Source organism: Canis lupus, chromosome 34 (genome assembly GCF_003254725.2).
Source record: "Canis lupus dingo isolate Sandy chromosome 34, ASM325472v2, whole genome shotgun sequence".
Taxonomy (NCBI): domain Eukaryota; kingdom Metazoa; phylum Chordata; class Mammalia; order Carnivora; family Canidae; genus Canis; species Canis lupus.
Genome location: NC_064276.1, coordinates 33,515,465 through 33,531,162, shown reverse-complemented (window position 1 = coordinate 33,531,162; position 15,698 = coordinate 33,515,465). Strand labels below are relative to the sequence as shown.

At 36.5% G+C, this 15,698-nt stretch overlaps 1 protein-coding gene across 2 annotated transcripts in view; it reads right to left on the bottom strand.

Annotated features, from left to right (window-relative positions):
* The window catches only part of LOC112645926 (uncharacterized), a 548,956-nt gene that overhangs the window by 127,200 nt on the left and 406,058 nt on the right, over window positions 1-15,698 (bottom strand). For both annotated transcript variants that reach the window (XM_049105761.1, XM_049105760.1), the window contains one exon: window positions 9,694-9,816. The gene's annotated coding sequence lies outside the window, so the exon portion shown is untranslated. The remainder of the gene's footprint in view (window positions 1-9,693; window positions 9,817-15,698) is intronic.

Sequence of the window (15,698 nt, the reverse complement as noted above, 5' to 3'; positions counted from 1 at the left end):
TAGATAAGATTGAATGGGGAAAGTAGGGAGGATGATACAACATTTAAGAGGAAATTTCAATAAACTTTCCTGTAAGAGATTATTAGGACCTGACTGGAAATAGTCATGTTGGAGACAGCTCTTTGGGAGAATATTATGGAGAGATTGCCTACTGGTCTTACTGGAGAACTAGATGTGTGGAATTAGAAGATAAGCCATGAGCAACTCCAGTGTACTAGGCTGGCTTGAGAATGGGTGGCTTCAGAGGAGAATACTCTAGAAGGGTAGAAAGGAAGATATATTTAGCTTTAGGCTCACTAAGGTTGAAATGCTGGGGACATCCTTAATGAAGGCCTCACATAGTAGCTGGATCTATAGGTCATGAGAACAAAGAAAGTGATCTGACTTAGTAATACCGATTTGGACATCATTCACTTCTAGCTAATTGTAGTACATAAAGCTATGCAAGAGGAAAAGAACACGGGAGAAAGTAGAGAAAGGACCAATGTCAGAACTCTGAAAATCAACAGAATTTTCAAAGTTGGGCAGAGGGAAAAGACTATATGAAAGAGGTTTAAAATCACAGAAGGCGCCTGGGTGGCTCAGTGGTTGAGCATCTGCCTTTGGCTCAGATCGTGATCCCAGGGTCCTAGGATCAAGTCCTGCATTGGGCTCCCCATGGGGAGCTTGCTTCTCCCTCTGGCTATGTCTCTGCATCTCTCTCTGTCTCTCATGAATCAACCAACCAATCCAATCAATCAATCAATCAATCATCACAGAGTTGGAAGAGAACCAAGACAATGTTGTGTCCTACAAACCAAGGAGGAGAATGACAGGAAGGAAAGACGGGTCATTACTTTCAAGACATTAAGCAAAATAACTGACAAGTATTCCTTGAACCTAAGAATGGGTAATTCATGGATAAGCCTGGGAAAGCTAGTTTTAGAGAGGATTCTGGTGTTAAGATGAAGAGAAAGAGGTTGGTGATAGGGTAGAAAGAAAGACGTGATATTAGGAACAAAGTTCTAAGGAGAAGGCAGGTTAGGATTAGCCTGAAATAATAGCAGGACACTTTTTCTCTGAGTGAAGAGCAAAGCAGACACAGTGGCGAGTTAATACCATAGTTGCTGGATGGAAGGGAAAGCTATAAGGTCCCTTAGCTGCGAATTTCAGTTTTCTCTGCAAAATAAAAGACATATATTCAGTAATATATTTTGAAATCATTGAATTAAAAAATGTCTCTATGATTGTTATTAGAGAATGCACACCCTGAAACCATGCATCTCTTTTCTTGTCAGCAGCTAGAAAACTATACTGGGATACTAGATTTGGATTTGAGTTTTATGCTCATATCTGGTAGTTGCAAGCACTTAATTCTTCTGCTTCTTTTAGATGGAAGCAGTACTATTTTGTTTAATGTCTTTTTGTACTTGGTGCCCCGTAAAAATGCATAAGTTGCCTTGAAGCTTGCTGTCCCCAGTGCTTTTGGAACCAGGGAGATATAAATTGCCAACCTAGTGATAAATGAGAATGGGAAATTTTACCGCATAGTGAAAATATAGTCGTGAATATTGCTCTAAACCGCCAACGGCATTAAACATTTTTTTAAAAAAAGCAAAATAGATGGTAAAAGAATCACTGAATATACATTTACCAAAAATCCAGCAACAAAGATGTTCAATGAAAGATATCTGATCACTAAAATGAGTTTATATCTACAGCATCACACCCTCCATAATTCTTTGTAGTCCAATGACAAGTATGAAACTAATGTTAGCAATCTTAGCTAACATTTGTTGAGTGCTTGCTCTGTTTCAGGTGCTGCACTCAGGATTTCACCTGTCCTGTACCTTTCCCTCACTGCCCCCTACATATGGAGAAACAGTTACTGAGCAGCTAAGTGACTACCTCAAAGTCACACAGCTTGTATATGGGATGACTACTTATGTCATCAAATTACATTGAAAGGGGTAATTTTTTCCCAAGATATACTGTTTTCAGATTAGCCTTATTTTTTTCCACAATCCTAAATTATATGCTGAATTTTCATAAATGAAAAATTTAAAGCTAGACTCTTGTACTTCTGGTTACACAAAATCCAAAATCTCCCATTCCCAGTATCTCTGTGCACTGGACAGGTACCCTGATGGTGAGAAGATAATGTAAAAGTACATACTTAATCATCATAAAAGTTATTGATTGAAGCTACTATTTATTGAGCATCCACTCTCTGTGTGCCAGGTACTGTTTTAATCTCTTCATATTTGCATTCATCCTAGACAGTAGGGTATTCTATAATGCACGTGGAAATTATTTAGGAAACACAAGAAAACAAAATTATGTATCTTTATTTGATACAATATATATTATAAAAACCTAACTTGCAAAAATACTTTACAAATGTGACTAGAAAAGATTTTATTTTCTGAAGGAAGACACATAAGATTATTCTGAAGGAAGATAGTTTCCATACAGAGAGAAGGAAGGAAAGGAAAGGCACGTGGCAGTGTGAAGGCCTCTGTGCTAACATTTCACTGTCTTGTTCTGTTTTGTTCTAACCTTGGATACAGAAGGTAGAGTTCACCATCATGCTCAGTTCAAGGAAAATTCTCATCACCCCCTAGTCCTTGGAGGGACCTCCTTGTTTGATGTGCTCACTTTTAACCCTAGAGTTCATTGTCAACTTCTTCCAGTCCCCCTGGGCCACCATTCTAGGGTGTTAAATGCATTCCTTTTTATAAGATATGTGTCCTCGTACAATGTATAATATTGATTTTCGTGAATTATTATCCTGGTTTTATTAGGTATAGACACAGCTAGAGAGAGAGAGAGAGATGATACAGACGCTGAAGATCAGAGAGACTAAGAAACTGGGCCAAGATCACACAACCCTTATGTGATTCAGTAGAATTTAGTCTTTAGTCTGCCACTGTCTAAAATTGTCAGTCTTACCTTCCCAAGTCTTCAAACTGTGGAGAAAAACTGTAGAAAAAGGGAAAGTTTCTAAATGCATTCCAAAACCCAAGCAGTTGGAAAGTTTTTGAATTGGGTTAATAATCAACAACATGGATGAAAACTTGGAAAGTTCATGATTTTTCACAAGGCTATGGAATGGGGATTGAGGAGGACAGAGGGGAAATGTTCCTTAACTTCAATTTTGGGGGCTTAACATTTATCATCTACCACACAAAAGTGATTAATATTGCGAGGGCGAGGAATCTGCTCATGACTGAGAGATACCATCAATCTGACAAACTAAACAATTTTTTTAACCTGACATATCCCTTCTCAAGACATCAGCTGTCATCTGAAATGAATTCTGTTTCTAATTTGTCTTCATAAATAATGCAACTAATTGAAAGGTAGTTACAATGAAAGTCTTCAACCTCTTTCATCTCCAATTTTAGGGCAATCTCTTTGCATTCCCTGGAAAGAACCTTCTACTCCTTCTCTCAGATAAAACTTAGACATCCCTGATCAGAACACTAAGATCAAAACAAAAGAATCCATTGTGCAAAGACCACCACATCTAATGGTTTTTGTAATTTTTTTCCTAAGTTTAGCATTAACTTAAAATGTGAAACTCCTAAAAATCTGATATAAGAAAATGTATTCAAGCTCAAAGTTTTACGAAGGGTATCTTTATTTAATCCAATTTCTAGGTTGTTCTTCCCTCCTCTTCTCGCCACCTAACTTCTGCTTTATTTGGAATTAAAATATGACCTCTTACTCTGTCACATACTTATTCACATGGAAAAAATCTTTGGTTTGCAGTTTTCCCGTTACCTTTCTTCTGCCTTTTTGTTCCCTCTCATTTAGTGAGAGTACAAAGGGACCATTGAACAAAAACAAATTCTGACCACTCCCAGCAACTGGAAATGAAGAATTCTTGTATTAAAAACTAAAATAATTAAAATGTTGTTGATCTGAGGTTTTTGTGTGCAGACATCAATGATTCCATTTGTTTATTCGTGAGCACAGACGTTAATAAACCTATGTGCTGAAGGCATGAAAGCGAGGTAAGAGAACTATGCAAGCATTAAAACTTCCAATCATTTAATTATTTCACCCCTCTGGAAAGGCCGATTTCAACAAATATATCAGGGGAAGGACATGATTATGAATGCAGATTTGAGCTGAGTGTGTTTCACCAGGTTGCTATTAAAAATGGAAATTTATGAAAGATTTTGTGAGGTATATCAAATTATAGCTAAAACCTTACAACTTACTTAAAATGCAAATTATACAGCTAAATAGAGAAGATTTGGGTAATATAAGTTATTTTGGTATCTAGCCCCTGGCTGTTAAAAAATATCCACTGGTGATAGAAGGAGTTTAGTCTACATTATCATTACTACTTATATTTAGTAATATTTACTAAAGTCTGCCTCTCAACAATGAGAAAATCACTAATTAAAAGCTACTGAAGGATAATATATTCTGTAATAGAGAATATACCAGCAAAGGTCCAAAAACTAGAAATACTGCAATGCATTTGAGTTTTTCCCCAACAAGAAAATCCTTCTGGGTAAAGTCCTTCAATTTTAAAATATTCTGTTATAATAATAGCTAACATTTAAATAATACTTGCCAGGTATTTTGCAGGTATTGACTTATGTCTAAAAGTAAGAGGGGCAGCCTGGGTGGCTCAGCGGTTTAGCGCCACCTTCAGCCCAGGGCCTGATCCTGGAGACCCAGGATCGAGTCCCACATTGGCTCCCTGTGTGGAGCCTGCTTCTCCCTCTGCCTGTGTCTCTGCCTCTCTCTCTTTCTCTCTGTATCTCTCATGAATAGATAAATACAATCTTAAAAAAAAAATAAAATAAAAGTAAAAGAGAAGAATGAAGATAAGCCAGAGAAGGGATGTATAAAGAACACCAATGAGTATATTAGTCTCTCAGGTGCCATTACAAATACCACCGACTATGTGGTTTAAGCAATAGAATTTAATTTGAGAGTCCAAGGCCTATGTTCCAGAAGGGTTCAGTTTCTGGTGAGAGCTCTCTTCTTGGCTTCAGATGGCCACCTTCTAGCTTAGTCTCATATGGAGGGAAGAGAGGGCAAACTATTTCTAAGATAGGAGATTGGGCTAGATTATTTCTTAGATTCTTCTCGAATAAAATTATTAAAAATGGTGTTTTCACAAAAGCAATGATATATCTTTTTTTCAATAAAAACATTGAAGAAACACGCTCATTTTTATTACACTGGATATACAATTCCTACCCTGTTTTTATGCTTGGACTTTCTAAAGTCTGAGTTCTTCAAATACTTTTTAAAAATTATTTATTTATTTATTTATTTATTTATTTATTTATTTATTTATTTATAATTTAAGAGAGAACATGAGGAGGGAGGAGGAGCAGAGGGAGAGGGAGAAGCCGACTCCTACTGCGGGAGCCTGATGCGGGGCTCAATCCCAGCAATTGGGATCATGACCTGAGCTGAAGGCAGATGCTTAACCAACTGAGTCACCCAGGTATCCTCTTCAAACACTTTTTAAGTAAAATTAGAGCTCTATAGAGTAATTATTATATATAGTTCAGAGGAGTTCTTAAAAATATACGTTAATAGATGATTTTTTTTTTTTATGAATTAGTAACTTTAGAAGCTCCATAAAATTAAAACACTTTAGAGATGCAGTAACTTTAAGGCCACTTTGTCCAAGTTTACACATAAGGAAATGAGGGTGCAGAGAAATTACATGATCTGTAGAAGTCCACAGGCCAATTTCGATTTCCACTGTGCCCCCGTCCCTAATCCATAGGCAGAGTTAGTGGTGGGCTGGTAAGAACATCGACACATCTATCTGGTGATTGCTACAAAAGATGACTGCTAAAAGTTTCCATTTTTTAAGCTTTTGGTTTCCAAACAAAAGAAAATTTAAAAGTATATGAATTGCTTGATAATATCTGTGTTAATCGAGACTCTGAAGAGCAAATCAAATCTGGCAAGAAATCTGGTTTAGTCTGCTTTCCAATGCTGTGTCTGTGCCCTTCCCCCATCAGGCATAGCTAGTCTCACTTATTGTGGTCCTTTACCCATGTAAGTCATCTCAGACTGGCTTTTTTGATGCTGTCTCTCAGGAGAGGTCACAGTGGGCCAGGAACTCAAGGACAAGGAGCCAGGCCTCTGGCTTGGAATCTTATAAAAAAGGAGGCTGTAAGGAGAAACAGTCACTGACCAGCTTTGCTTTAGACTGTAAGAGAGTAACATGAGATAGTGCCATGGCACAACAGTGAGATCCTCCCATAGGTACACCTTCTTAAGAAGTGCCATCATAAGGACAAGAGGACATGTAGATATTTTGAGGTGTCGCAGACACCTTAGGAATCTGATGAAAATAATAAGCCCTAGCCCCCAGAAAAAAAGATATGCATTCCAAAAATTTACAGACAAATTCAAAAGCTCAAACTGAAGTCCACTGGGGCTAAGTTCCTCAGTTTTAGGGGGATCACATTTTATTAGTGGTCCAAGCGACCTTTTAAAAGGAACCAAGTAGCCCATACACTCATACTTCTGGCAGAGGCTGACTAGTAACTGCTGGCCATATATCACCACAAGTATACAATCCCTAGAGAGGGGGCCCTTTAAAAAAATGAAATCATCTGAAACTCTGTAAATGTGTAGGGGTGCAAGGAGTTTTCTTTATGGCAACTGTGATTAAGAAAAAGTGCAAAGAGCACCAGAGGCCATAATTCAAAAAGTCATACTAGCTTAGGCCTATGACTGATGGGCAGAATGGGGCAGAGGAAGAGGGAAAAAAAAAAAAGAGGGAGGAAGGGAGAAATGGAGGCAATTAATCCCACATACTCCAAAGTAGTGGAATCACAAAATTCCATAACTCCGTCTTCTCTTTCATGACTCTACCATGAGTCGTGATGAATTCTTCTCTACTACAGCTCTGCGGTACGCATCAACCACCATTTTCTGTCCCCTGCCAGTTAAAATATCCCAAAGGGAAAGGGGGCTGATTTAATTTTCTTGTTTTTAAAAATCTCTGACCCTTCCCACAATATAACTGAAAATACAAACCAATAGGAAATTTAGTTCTCTACAGCTAACATTTTTTTTCAAGACAAATAAGCAAATAGTTCTTATGCTCAACCTCACATTACTAGTCTTTGAACACAAGTGCTTAAATTCTTCTTGAGATCACTTTAACAAGAATGCTATAATTGTGTCAACTGACATTAAGACCCTTCAGTGTATTATGTGAGACAGGCATCAGAATTTCCACAAAGATTAAGTGCTGGTCTGAGTCTAGTACATTCTGTAGAGTAACATCGAAGGGGTTAATGCTTTAAAAAGATTACAGCCATGAAATCCATATTTCTCATTAGCTAAATCTGTAAAACAAATCTATATATATCTATGTATCTATATCTATCTATATATATATACTGAAATTCTGCTTGAGAAGATCGGCATAAGGAACTGTAAATAAGCTATTACCATGGTGTCCATGTATCTGCACAGTAGGACTTGGCTTTTAAGGAACATAAATAGAAAAGATAAACCATAATATCCTGATCCAGCTCCACTTTTGACCTGAAGTCATTACAACAAAAAATTAGAAAATTCAAGGGCATTGGTGGTGAGCAATAAGGAAAGCACTTAATGTTTTTACTCAGAAATATCCATTAAGTACCAGAACTTAGAAAATTATGTAATTTCTAAATATAATTTCTATATACCTGTGTATCTAATGTATTTGGTTATTAAAGTGCTTATTTGGCCTTATCATACAGACTAGATATCATAGGTTTATATAAATCACTACTTTGCAAATATTTTTATGTCGGATATAAAAATTCACCAGTTCAGTCTTTACTGATCAATACCTCATCTGCATGTATCAATAATCCCACTGCTCCTAAATATTTTGTGACTGAGATAAGTTAGAGCAGAAGTTTAAGGATGTTACCCTGAAGGCCTCACAGGTTGGGGATGTGGATGAGAAAGGGATTCCTGTTGCTAAAACCAGTAATTCTGCAAAAAGAAGGGGTTATTTGGATTACATAAATATGCATGTGCTGCTGTCCCACCACTTGTGCCTGCTGTAGATATAATCATGATGCTATTGAGTTCCCTGGTTGCTCGGGGATAACTTCTTTTTTTTTTTTTTTTAAGATTTTATTTATTTATTCATGAGAGACACAGAGAGAATGAGAGAGACACAGGCAGAGGGAGAAGCAGGCTCCATGCAGGGAGCCCAATGTAGGACTGGATCCCGGGCCTCCGGGATCACACCCTGGGCTGAAGGTGCTAAACCGCTGAGCCACCCAGGCTGCCCTCGGGGATGACTTCCATCTTCATTTTCACTCAACTTTGGCAAAGTCCTTCTTTTTTGCTCTTAGGACTCATTTTCTCATATCAAAATCAGATCTACAACCAGGACATCTGTACCTGTTTCCCTTGGTCTTCTCTCAATTTCCCATAAGGCATGGCCAGAAAAAGAAAGAGGGAGTACAGGTTATGAGACTAGCTGAAATTGGCTGATTCCTATTTCAAGTTTCATAATTACAGAATACTTATAAAATAGTAATAATTTTGAGTAAATGGACTAGTGAACAAGCCCTTTATAAGTCAAACCAGCAATTAAATTGTTCTGAACAAGATGCTACTTTTTAAATATAATAAATACTTTTAATTTAAAAGAGACCTTGAAATAAAATTGGAATGTGCATAATTCCATCTGGGGATCATCATTCAATTAAAACACACACACACACACACACACACACACACACACTTTTAGGGCAGCTCCGGTGACTCAGTGGTTTAGCGCCACCTTCAGCCCAGGGTGTGATCCTGGAGACCCGGAATCGAGTCCCGTGTTGGGCTCCCTGCATGGAGCCTGCTTCTCCCTCTGCCTGTGTCTCTGCCTCTCTCTCTCTCTCTCTCTCTCTCTGTGTGTCTCTCATGAATAAGTAAGTAAAATCTTTAAAAAACAAAAAAAGAAACCCACTTTTATATAAGTTACTTTAGTTAAAAAAACAAAAAAGAGCATGTATAAATCATACAAAGAGCACGGTGTTTTTAAAGTTTATTCTATCTTTTTTCTTTGCACAAACTTATTTTAGAAAATCTATAAAATTCAGAAATACACAAAGAGGATTTAAAATAATAACCCAAGCACTCAAAACTGGTATCTAAGAACAGTTTGATGTACGACAAATTATAGTAACCTCATATTTCACGTGTGTAGTTTTTAACTACTCTTGAGTGACCCCAAGATCCTTGACCTATATACTCTGCTGTAATTTTTGCCATTATAATCACGAGCCCAGTTCTGAGTCTGATCTGAAGCGAGTGAACATTGCAGCTAGTGATCCTAACAGTCCGGCATCCTCTCTTCCTTGTGGCCCTGTGCTGTACTTGTGTATTAGCAATAAGTAACAAATGCATACTTCACTGCATATGGAGAAATGATATCCTATGGAAATATTCACTCATTTGGGGATTCAAATTTTGCTTGTGCATGTTAATTTCTATATTTCCCACCCATCATTTTTGTCTTTTGTCTTTTGATAGCAAAAGACAAAAGACAAAAATATTTTTTTTTTATTCTAAGAGACAGATTTGTACTTGAAAACCATCAGTTTCTATAGGGATTTTTACAATAGAAAAAAAACCTCTCCTTCCTGCTCCTACGTGGGCAGGTCGATTTTCATTGAAAATGGCTTCAAGCTGGTTCTAATATTTACTCACTTATGCAGGTGCATTCATCAGCATGGAGTCTGTATCCCGTATCACATTCACAGTGGAAGGTGCCCAGAGTGTTAATACAGCACTGCTGGCAGCCTCCATTCACCACCACACATTCATCGACATCTAGAGGAGAAAGACAGATGGCCAGGATTACAATGTCATTCCAATGTCAGCTTCGGAGAAGCGGCACAATATTTCTTTGATACACAGTATGTGTTATATTGTACAAAGGCACTGTCTCTGTTGCCACAAATCTTTGCTTGTTTGATCCATTTTGCTCCACAGTGTAAACAAGAAAATGTAGATAGAAACTTTATTGAGCTTTTTAAAGCCCCGCAACGATGAGCATAGGGATTGTCTCACAGTTTTCTATTCTTCACATACTAGTTAATTAGACAGATCTGAGATACAGATATTTCCTTGGGGAAGGAAAACCGGAGGGGAGAATTTCAATGAGCTACTCTATCTGGAGCAACACACGCTGGTAGATAAACACCTATTATTGGTCTGATGCTGCCGAATAAAGCCAATAATGGAGTTAAGACCTTGAATCTCCTTCTCGTGTGCTATGGTGGATGGACATCAAGGCAAAGAGATAAATTCAAATAGAACCATGGTTTGGAGCTCTTAAAAGTACATCAATACATTTGCTCCATTGATTCAAGCTTCTTCCTTTTCACTCAGGGTTCCATTTTTCCGAAATACTGAACATGTGTATGTGAAGTTTAACTGTAGAGAAAATGAAAAGGATTAAGACTCATGGTCACCTTTGTCTTACGATCAGTCAAGGTCATGATAAATTCATGTAATATTAGCCATTCTCTAGGAAAGGAAAATAAATTCATCTCCCAGAATCTCAACTTCCATATACCCTATGTAAACCCATACTAATGTATCTAAAATCATGGGGAGAAGACACCAAAAGAAGCAGGGAAAACTTTTCAGGTAATCCATGAATAAAGGGCTTCTAACTTTTCTTGTTTTGGAGAATTTCTTTTTACTTGGAATCTATGTCTTTTGGCAAGTGTCAAAGTGAAAGTCAGGCAGAGGTGGAGATTTAACGTGAGAAAGTATGTGTCTCAGGGAGAAAATGTCCCTGACCTCCCGTGTCCTCCATCCCTGATACTCTGTCAAAGAAGTCTGGGTCTGAATATTTGTCACTAAAATGTGTTATCATGATAGACAATTAGCTTTACATCAAGTGAGATTAATTTTACAGGGCAAGATGCTTATGTGAGAAGGCGTCAGCATTGACAAGGAACACTATGTCAGTGCCTCATCGTAGGACTTTTTCATACTAGAACGATCTGATCTACAATGAATGCTTTTAACTGTAGTAAAAACTACAGACCTTGACTTGCAGGAAAAAAAAAAAACAGTTTTCTTTCATTTGGCATTTCTCTGTATGTGTGTGTGTATGTGTGTGAGTGTGTATGAGAGAGAAAGAAAAAAAATCCATATTTTGTATAATCTAGTATTTTCCTTCTAAATTTAAATATCCTGCTATAATTTCTGATATTTTTAAAGGAATCTTATTTTGGAAATAAGAACTACTAACTTTTCAAAATATTGGAATTTTTATTAAATTGTGAGTCTATGATAAACAACCTGTAAGTCTTTTTCATATAAACTAATGTTGATTCAGAATTCTCCACTTGTTATTTGTACTTTACACAGGGCTTTAACATCTCTGCCTATTAAATATTTATCTTTCTAGCTTTAGGATAGGGTTGAGATATAATTTTGAATTTTATTTCTGTCACCTCCTGAATTAGATAGATATCCTTCCCAGGTCTTTCACTTCCGATGTACAAGTAAAACCCTTAATTCCCAAGAATGTGTTTTATATGATAAAAGCATAAAAAATTCTATGAAAGTTATTACGATATACAATATATATGTACTAAATACATAGAAATATCTTAAAGGGTGTGCACAAATAAAAATGATTACTTCTGAGGACAGATGAAAGGCATCTAGATGGAGTGGAGTGCAGGATGTGTGTGTGGGGGAGGGTGTTCGACAAAAGAGATTTTATCATCTCCAGTGCTCTAATTTTGTATAAGAAAAAGTTATTCTCGTGTTACTTGTAATAAAATGTAATTTCTTTCTTTTTAATTAAACTATAGTTGTCACAAAATGTTACACTAGTTTCAGGTGCACAACATACTGAATGGAAAAATCTGTATGTTGTGTTGCGCTCACCACAGGGTGCCGACCACCCATCACCATTATTAGTGCTATTCCAATACCCTTGATTATATTCCCTATGCTGTACCTCTTTTTCCTGTGTCTTATTCATCCCCAAACTAGAAACCTGTATCTTCTACTCCACTCTACCCATTTTTTCCATCTCCCCACTCTTCACTCCTCTGGCAACTACCCATTTGTTCTCTGTAATTTATGGGTCTGTTTCTGCTTTTTGCTTGTTTATTTGTCCATTTGTTTTGTTTCTTAGATTCCACATGTCAGTGAAATCATAGGGTATTTGTCTTCCTCTGTTTGATTTATTTCATTTAGTGTACAAAAGTAGTTTTAAAGAAGTACAACTTCCCTTTGTCCCTCCTCATCAAGCTTCATTAATTTTCTGACAGAAGAAACCAAATTAATATAAAAAAGAACAATCATTGGGTTTATTCCACGGACAAGAATGGACATCAATTTTGAGAGTGAGTCTTCTTTCTGTATGTTTTCATGTGTTCATATTCTAAATGTGCCCTGGAGCTATAACTGAAGTACTATAAGTTATTACACACACACACACGCACGCACGCGCACGCACAACCAAACTGCCACTGGACGTTGAGTTAAAAATCTTGGGGAAAATATCTTTTGTTGTTGTTGTTGTTGTTTGGAAAATATCTTAGTGTTGAAACTTAGTAGCCTGTCACTTTGCTCTCTGAAACTATATTTGCTCATCTATAAAAGGGGATAATAATGATTATCGTATGTACTATGCTATGATTTTCTTCCTTCCCTATTCATGCACAAAATTTTGAAAAAGATTGGTAATGATTGAGATTACATGTAGAAATTAAACCACAGACAATTTTCGTCCACAAAATAGGGGAGTTAACAATGTAAGACTATAAAGCAAGAGTGTAAGATAGAAACAGGAAGAAACATGGGAATTCAGAGGAAAAAAAACCCATTTGGGGCTAGAGAGATAAGGGTAAACACTGAGCAGTAAGTGGATGGAGAAGAGGGTGAGTAATCCAAAGGTGCAGTGGTTTGAATGTGCACAGTGTCTGAGGTTCGGCATTCCAGCATTCAGATCTGTCAGGCTGGAGAGTAAGACTGACAAAAGAAAGTAAAGTTGAAAAACAAACCTAAAACTCCTTTTAATTAATTTGGCAAAATGTTCCTCTTCTTGATTTACAATACAATACACTTCTAGGCAGGTTGAGACATAATAGTCTGTGTTCACACAGGAGCTAAGCAAACTTATTAACAGTTAAAAAAAATCAATCATTTATAGAGTGGTACCAAATAGAAAGTAATTGGTTTGACTTCCTTTTTCTTTTATGCCTTCTCAGAATACATTGAATTTACTGATTGTTTGGTCATTGTTTAACTAATAGTTCTCATGCCTGGCAGCATGTCAGAACAGAAGTATTTAAAAATACTCATACCCTGGTTCTGCCCTTAAAGAGTATCATTTAATTGGTCTAGGGTGAGACCTGGGAATAAAACATTTTAAAAGCACCCTAAGTGATCTTAATGTGCAGCCAGAGTTGAGATTCCCCTGATGTAGTTAATGCTTTAAGCACCTAGGATCTTGTTAAAATGAAAATGCTAATTCAATAGATTTGGAGCTGAGGGGCTGAGATGCTGCATTTCTATCTAGATCCAAGGCAATCCTGATGCTGCTGGCCTGTGGACTGTACTCTGAGAAGCACAAATGTAGACAGACTTCTATTCAATTATAAATGTCACATGGATCACAAATGTCATGATCCAGTTCAACTTCTCAGTTGTTTGACCAAAGTATACCAATTCAGCTCAAGTGGACAAATACTCTGGTCAAAATGATATATACTTTTCTATTTGTCTATATATATTCTGTAATATATATTTATATTTTTTCACATGTTCTATATTTTTATTTTAAAGATTTATATTTTAATTATCTACCCAAAACCTCTGAAAATAAGCCACCAATATTTCCCACAATATTCATTCAATAATAGTTAATAATTTCAAGACTATTTTGGCATCATTTGTTATGATAAATTACTTGCTTCTCTAAAACATGAAGGGCACTTTAGTTCTTTTCTGATGGAATATCTCTGATATAGGATAAAACCGGGTTAAATTGCCATGATACTAGACACTCATGCTGAAGCTGTCACAAGTGATTTTCTTTTCCATCAAGATTCTGCCCAACAGAGTTAAAAACCAGAAATGTCAATATTACATTAAAATGTTATTATCAAGTATACTTCATGTGAAGAAACTATTTCTCCAAAAATTCTCTGAGTTATATCTTCATGTTAGATGCTTAAAGAAAGCCCTGCCCTTAGAATTGGAGCTCTGAGACACTGCTGGGAATAATGATAAAGTGATTAGAATTTTTTCAGTATTATTTCTGTGATATGGACCAAGGATTTCATGATTGTTATACTATAAAAGAATGTCAAAAAGAATCAACTATGTCTGGTATTTTTCCTTTCAATGTCCTTTCTCTAAATATTTCTGCTGTATTTATTCCCAAAACTATTTCCCCAGATGGTCACAGAATATAATAGCTTAAAAGAATTCACATTATTATCAAATATATTTTGCACATAAAAGCTCCCTGAGACAACAATGATCCACTTTTGTTTCCAAACAACCAAAACTGTTTCATATTATTTTCTTAGAGTGTACAACCAGAATAAGATAAATTATTCTTCCATTTCCCTTTTAATATATTATTCCAAGAAACCTGTTGATTGGAAATGGGTGTTCCAGTTGCTTTACAATGGGGATTACATTGTAGAAGTGTTAGGTTGGAGGAAATATTGAAGGGTGTAGTAAAGATCTCACTAGATTTTCCATGTGGCTTTATTTTCACTCTGTTCTACCATAGAACTTTCACTCTGATACAGTATATCAAAACTTCTAACTTTTCACTTGTAATTCTGTAGTGACTGGTTGAATGAACTCCTTAAGGTCAAAGATTCTGTTGTATTAAGCTTTTCTGGCATAGTGTCAATATTCCATAAATGTTGTATGAATGAATGAATGAATGAATGAATGAATGAATGAGTGAGTGACTTGGGAGTCATGCACAGCATTAGTCTTTTTGTCTACCCACATTCATTCATAGGATTTCTTAGAATTGGACTCTGATTGCACTTGTCTCTCTTTACCTTGCAGTAGGATGCTTGATATTTGTTTTGTCCATTAACAAGTAGATTTTAAAATCCAGGGCACAGAATAATTTCTAAGTTTGCAAGTGAATAAATTTGAACTGTGCCTGAGGTGAATATTTACTGATTGTCTATTAGGGGTTTCATCCATTTTTATCTGTATTCATACTAGATAATCCCAAGTTTTCCTTTGGGGAATTTTATCTCTTCCAATTTAGAAAAGGCATACAGTTTATATGAGACTGATGAACACAACTCCTCTCTCAAATCCAAGGTAGACTCTACTTGACATTATCTTACCTCCATTTGCCATAGTAATTGAACAAGTTTATCTCCTCATTCACATATGGCTTTCTCAGGAATGAATGAATTTGTTCAGATGTGATCTAGTCAACATGAAGCTCAACGTGTGGGTTGGGAATTCTGGGACATAGAGGTCTTCTTGTTCTGGAAATTATAATGTGTGGGTGTGAACTATTTTGTTTCCATGAATGAAACTACACTAAAGATAAAGCCAACAAGCAGAACAGAACTATGGTTCTTCATAGAGAACCATAGTTCAACTCTGACTGAACCATGCCTGAAGTCTTCCCTACCTCTAGACTTCTCAGTTAATTGATCGAATAACCCCCTTTTACTGTTTAAGCATTT